This window comes from Cyprinus carpio, chromosome B9 (genome assembly GCF_018340385.1).
Source record: "Cyprinus carpio isolate SPL01 chromosome B9, ASM1834038v1, whole genome shotgun sequence".
Taxonomy (NCBI): Eukaryota; Metazoa; Chordata; class Actinopteri; order Cypriniformes; family Cyprinidae; genus Cyprinus; species Cyprinus carpio.
The window spans coordinates 4,789,298-4,796,299 of record NC_056605.1 but is presented as its reverse complement, the minus strand read 5'-3'; the positions used below and the strand labels follow the sequence as shown (position 1 = coordinate 4,796,299).

Below are 7,002 nucleotides of genomic sequence, written 5' to 3'. Positions count from 1 at the left end.
TACGCTCCAAGTACAGCGGCCTTCACAATGTCATAGTCAAGCGATTGTTCTAGCGGCAAGGCAGAGGAAACGTCCTGGGCTTTCCCAGAAAGGCTGCACTGCAAAAGCAATGCCCACACGTCTTTAGGCCAGCGCAACTTCACGGCTATGCGCTCAAAAGTAACGAAATAAGCATCTACTTCGCTTTCCCTAAAATGGCGGAACTAGTTTCAAGTACCTGCTTACATCAAAATTTTCATTGGCTTCAGCCTCATGCGAATTTTGAGGTGCAGCAAAATGGCTATCAGAAGGAGAGCTAGCAGAAAAGGAGTTTGTGAACGAGGCAAAAGGTACAGGTTTGCTTTTCAATTCTTGCTTCTCAATTCGACCCATCTGACGCAATTGAATATCACGATCAGTGTCTGCCTCTATCATGCGCAATTTAACCAGCATTGTTTGATGCTCTTGTTTTTAATAATCAAATCGAGTTCTTTCATCTTTAACGCCAACTTTGGGTCAACAGAAGGCTCTACGGCAGGAACACCAGGAGGGCCATCATCCGACAGAGCTCCCTCTGCTATAGCGGGTGACACCCCCTCCCTGCCAGAGGGTTCTGGTAGAATTCCCATTTCTTCAAGTTTATCACGCAGTTCTTGCTTGATAACATGTTTCGCTGCTTCTGTAGGAACAGTATAGTTAAAAAAGTTAGCAATAAAATTAAATCCGCTTTCCTACAACGCTCAAAGACTTCCGTGGTAGGAGAGAGAGTGAACTTATTCAAGTCAAACTCCATCTTGCTACCACAGTTTCCTCCCCACACCAAAAACTGCCAAACAGCTTATATTTATAAAAAAAAAAAAAAAAAAAAAAAATTATATAATAATAATAATAATAATAATAATAATAATAGACACCCATAAATGAGTGACTTAACACTATTATTAAAGGGAACGGACGAGCCCCCACTTGTTACGTTCTCCTCCCAGTCTAGGGGTTAGGAGGGGAAGTAACAAAGAGAAAGAAGATATGAAAAAAAAAGAGGGGCAACATAAAGACGCCGAGTTACGTGGAGGATACACTTCGACCTCAAGCCTCAGAGTGAAAGCAAACACAGCTTCAAGTACAAGCAAAAGTATTTATTTCTGTTATAAATTGAAATGGTTAACAAAGGATGGGAATAAGTCTTCAGGAGAGAGCAGGGCCTAAAATAACAAAGAAAACCAGAGGCTAACTAAGGTTTAAGGGAGCTATCTGCCCTGTACAAAAGCAAAGATGAAAATCAACAACAAAACCTTCCCTGAGCTCCCTCTCTAGCCAAAAACAGGAGAAAAAGAATGTCCCTACATTTCCCAGATAATCTAGAATGACCAGAGCTAATAAGATTACATACAATACCTTTTAATTACCCAAAGGTAGAGAAGTCAACACTAGACAGCAAAACCCGATCACTTCTTAGCACCAAACAGATGAGTATAGGTCCACTCCCAACTCAAGGATAGGCACAGTCCTCACCAAAATACACAAACACACAATCTCAGTCTGAGGCTGGGGGAGAAGTGTTCCTCTTCACATGCTTCTCTGAGTGCTGCATTAATACTCCTCTGCTAAGACTCAGGCATGCTCCCCAACGAGTTGCAGCTGATGGTAATTAACCTGAGTGAGAGAGAGAAACAGAGCGCAATACAGGGCACACAAGCATTTTCTCACAACAGGTTATATAAAAAAAAAAACCCTAGGATGTAACACAGACAAATGTGCTTGAGAGGGTTGGGATGTAATCACTGCAGGACAGTGGGTCTCACAATTCAGTGGGATGAATTTTCCAGTTATGAAAATACATTTTTGGAGTCTATTTTCTTAACTCAGGTACAAGTGCACAGGCAGTTTAACCAGAGGTAGCCAGTTCTGACTCTGGAGGATTACCTTCCTGCAGACCAGGGCTGGGCAACTTCGGTCTTTGGGGGCCAGATATTTAGCATGTCAAATATTTCATGGGCGCTGGTGATTCTCTCAGAACACGACTTTGATAATACACACTGCGTGATTGTCACTAATATGAATGAGCACCTGCGGTTGTTTTTCATGTCCGCGGGTTGAAGCGACCCCAATACCAATAACGTGATATTTAGCCCCTAAAATGTCAATATTACCAGGGCAACGCTGCCAAAAACGTATATTTTAACCCCGGGATGCAATTTTTATCGGGGAACCTCCTGGAAACGCGACTGGGCTAGTTTTGGACTAGTTTTGAGAAGCAACTGGGCAGGATTTGTTGTGAAAACCTGGCAACCCTGATCTTAACGTACGTGCTGGAGATATACTACTAATCACAGGAGCGTCTTTACTGAAGAGATGCGCATGAAAATCGTATTCGATTTTTTGCACAGCCCTACTACTGGTTCACCAAAGCTCAAGCCAACGTAGTTATATGTGATTAATGAGTTAAAGCAGTGTTTCCCAACCCTATTCCTGGACGTAAACCAACAGTACAAATCATAGAACTCTTCCTAATCAAACACACCTGATTCAGCTAAAGACACCAAGAACTGAAAAGGATGAGCCATATAAGGGAGACATCCAAAAAGCATGCTGTTGATGTGCCTCCAGGAACAGGATTGAGAAACACTGTAACGGTGTGAATGGCCTCACCTTTACTAATGTAAACTCTCTCCAGTTGAGAGTGTTGCCTACTGAGGGTATGGAAGTGATGGCCAGTAAAGAAAGGACACCCAGACTCAACACTCCACAAGAAAGGTACAGCTCAGATCGCCAAACACCCAGCTCATCCCAGGGCTCCTCTGTACCTGCTACAACTTGATATTTTCAGACAATAACACAGCAGACACTATACTTTACTGTTGTGAGGAACTTCAGGTCACACACTAAACCTTTGAAGATATATATTCTTAGGTTCCCTTACGAAAAAGAAGTTTATTCAAGTGTGCTATTAGTATACTTATTTTAAACTAAAAATATGAAAGTATACTTTTAGTTTACTTTTATGTACTTTTTAGAAATGGGCTTTATGTACTTCTAAGATATATATTTATAATGACAATTAAGTATACTTGACTTATACTTACAAAAAGTCAAAATATACTTGAACTTTACATAAGTATACTTAATAAAATAAACTTGAAGTATACTACTTTTTGGTAAGGGTTGGCACAGCTGTTTGTAGGCATTATTTACAATCCTGTGCAGTGTAATTGTGCAGTGGTAGGCAAAGGCTGCAGACACCATGCAATGCTGCACAAAGGTAGCTCAACAGGCCCAGTTGTTTCCTCCGCTGCAACCACTTGTCCAACCAGGATGGGAAACATCAGTATTTGGTGTCCCCCCAGAGCTGCAACCATGCAGTAAACAATCCTGTGAAATATATGAGAGCCAGGGTCACCAAGGCTATTGCTGGCAGGCTCTCATTCACCAGGTCAAGGGCAAGACAGTAGAAAGCATTGTGTCCTTGTGCAAGAAAAGCCAGCAAAATCCCGCAGGAAACCATAGCCATAGAAGAAGAGTAAAAAGGAGGAAGGTGACAACAATCGGGCCACTCCAAGATGGAAATAGGTGCAATGGGGCTACTTCAATTTCTTGAGCAGCAGACAAGCCACCCATATCTACGGAGCCAACTGCACAACTTTCTTCTTCCCCTCTGTTCTGTTACTGCAGATCAGGACCTACAGTAGTGAAAGGTAGAAATTTACAGATTTCAAATAACCCTGTATTTGTTTTCAGCAAATACAGATAAAACAAAAACAGCCCTGACCTGTCTGCTTCCATCATAAGCCCCAGTCTGTAACTCCCAGGTTGAAACCGTGCTAAAACCTTTGACCACTAGACTGTTTGGAAACAGCTCAGCTAGTCGTTCCACATTGGATAGCCCATGGATATTCATATCTGCTGCATTACTTACATCCACAAGCACCTCCCATAGGAAAAATGTATTGCTCAGTGCTTGCTTTTTCTAACTTCAGGAGACTTAGTTGTGATTCTCATGTATTTCTCATTTTAGTCTCAACATTGTCTCAGATGTTTCTCCTAAAAATCCTTAGGTGAAATAAAAGTAGACACAACTAAGACATGAGAAAGTTCTGAAAGAAAGGAATCCAAAATGACAATGGGAGAGAAACGTGTGCAAAACATGGGAGATCTCTTTATTGTCTTGCTGTAATCTTTTGCAATGGGTTTTTAACCTTAAATGGTCAGGACAGTAGGTGTAGAGACAGGAAACAATTGGACAGGTGAAAATTGAACAGGAGCAGGAAAGTACCTTTAGCTGTGATTTGAACCCATGTTGTCTGAGGTGCAGTTGTGCTTCACATCGATGCGCTGCCTACAAGGCTATGGCTCTGACAGATATTACTCTATGCTCAGAATACTAAGGGTATTTCTATTATATGTCTCATTGCGATATCAGCTTTGTCTTAAGAAGTCTTCAGTATTATTTTAAGAGAAACGTTAAATTTTTACTAATATTGCAAATACTAAAACTATCATTTAAACAGCATTAAACATTTCAGAATAGCAAGGGTTACTAGTTTAAATGTTTAAATTTATCTTCAATGTCCAGCATTTGTATACACCATATTTTCCAAACACACTAGAAAGGACTCACAAGTGCAAGATGTTTAGTATAAGAGCAATACCTTTTTGTATTATATTTTTTTTTACAAATGTAAAACTATTGACCCAGTGTTTTTTTTTTTTTTTTTTGCTTTGTTTAGTATTAAAAGTGTGTCTTGTACAGCCCATTTTTGCATGTACACTCACCTAAAGGATTATGAGGAACACCATACTAATACTGTGTTTGACCCCCTTTCACCTTCAGAACTGCCTTAATTCTACATGGCATTGATTCAACAAGGTGCTGAAAGCATTCTTTAGAAATGTTGGCCCATATTGATAGGATAGCATCTTGCAGTTGATGGAGATTTGTGGGATGCACATCCAGGGCACGAAGCTCCCGTTCCTCCACATCCCAAAGGTGCTCTATTGGGTTGACGCCTTCTGTGTCTGTGTCCTCATTCACCCCGCTACAGTATGTTTGAACTATTATAAACTTATATAAATTAATTGATACATGTGTAATTAACTTATAAGGGGAAGTTGTGGCCTAATGGTTAGAAAGTTTAACTCCTAGCCCTAAGGTTGTAGGTTCAAATCTTGGGCCAGCAATACCATGACTTAGGTGCCCTTGAGCAAGGCACCGAACCCCCAACTACTTTCTGGGTACCGCAGCATAATTGGCTGCCCACTGCTCCGGGTGTGTGTTCATGGTGTGAGTTTACTGCTGCGTGTGTGCACTTTGGATAGGTTAAATGCAGAGCACGAATTCTGAGTATGGGTCACCATACTTGGCTGTATGTCACGTCACTTTTATTAATTAACATATATAATTTTGCAATTTAGTTTCTGAATATTTGTGCAGCACATGAAATTACACCATATCAAATTATTTAACAATCCACAAAATTCTGACACAGAAACTAACAATATTTCCCGTTGCATAACAGAAAAAAAAAAACAAGTAGATAATCTCATTCTATTTTCTCAAGTTTAAAATTCAAAGTTTTTTGTTTGTATGTTTATTTAATATTTAGCCTAGAGACAAAATTAAACAAAAAACACAAATTATACATGGCCGGTTTGCCTAAACTATCTGTATAGAACATAGCGTTGCTGAATTCTAGCATCAAGTTAACAGCTGATTGGTCCGAGTGATCAATCTAAAATGACGTTTTCAAGAAAAATGCTACCCATTAGATTGTGCTACCAGCATCTTATTTATGTCATTTGAGGCTTTATTTAATGTCCATAACCACCCCTACCCTAAACTTACCCACCCATACCTACCTACCCTTACCCTAAACTTACCCTTAACAATGCAGATTTTGGTAGCACAATCTGATAGGTAGCATGTTTTGTCAGTACACCGGATCCTACATTTGTAAACATATGCATGGCGATAGTAACGACGCATTAAGCATGAGCAGAGCAGGCTTGTTACACGTCGAGGTGGGTTCTCGCTCCGTCGACTCCTCGTGCAGCTCTAACCGGACAATGACTGTGTGTGTGTCCGTATTGGCAGCACTGGTTCTCGGTATAGGGATACTGTACGTGATGGCAGCCGGTCCGGTCCTCTTCATGCACAGTGATTCTTTGAGTGGTATGTAGCCTATAGATGTCACATCTGACACATGATAAATGTCTGCATGTCATGCTTACTCCTGATTTATAGAAAAAATTAGGCTATTTTATAGCATATTATTTACATTCTTATATTGCATGCGTATACATACACTGTAAAAAATAAAGGTGCTTCACGATGCCATAGAATATTTTTTTTTTGTCTAAATGGGTACATAAAGTGGTTCTTTGTGGTGAAAGAAGGTTCTTCAGATTATAAAAAGTTAGTTTGGTAAAAGAGATGGTTCTTTGTGAAACCAAAAATGGTTCTTCGATGGCATCACTGTGAAGAACCTTTTAAGCACCTTTATTTTAAAGAGTGTATGCATATTAAATATATTTCCATATTTTAAGATTTTAACTTATTGTTTGTTTATTCGCTTATAAGGAAAATAGGTATTGCTTTCTTTGATGTCTCCTCCCTCTTGGTCAATCAAATTAAAGAGTGGTCACCAGAAACATGTTCTGGGAAGAGTCAAAGATGCCTTTATTCTGTGAGTGTGTGCATTAATAGACTAAAGAAAAAGACTATTGTTTCATATGATGATTATATCAAATAATAATAAAAAAATTTTTAACTACGTGCAAACTCTGCATTGTGGGGCCAAATCTGAAAGAAAGAGAGAGAGAGAGACCTTTCAAAAACCCTTTAATACCAATTAAAAACAAATTTTCATAATTACACCATTATACAATTAAAACCACAAAACTATCAAAAATTACAAAACTTCATTTCCAAACAACCATCACTTATCATAAATAAAATTCCATTTAAACACCAAACTTCTTCAAAAGTAGTCAATTTTCCAATAAGTTTATAATATGCAAATTCAAACA

At 39.2% G+C, this 7,002-nt stretch overlaps 1 pseudogene; it reads right to left on the bottom strand.

The window, feature by feature from the left end:
* Window positions 1-2,505: 2,505 nt before the first annotated feature.
* On the bottom strand, window positions 2,506-3,978 carry LOC109097937 (annotated as a pseudogene).
* Window positions 3,979-7,002: the final 3,024 nt, after the last annotated feature.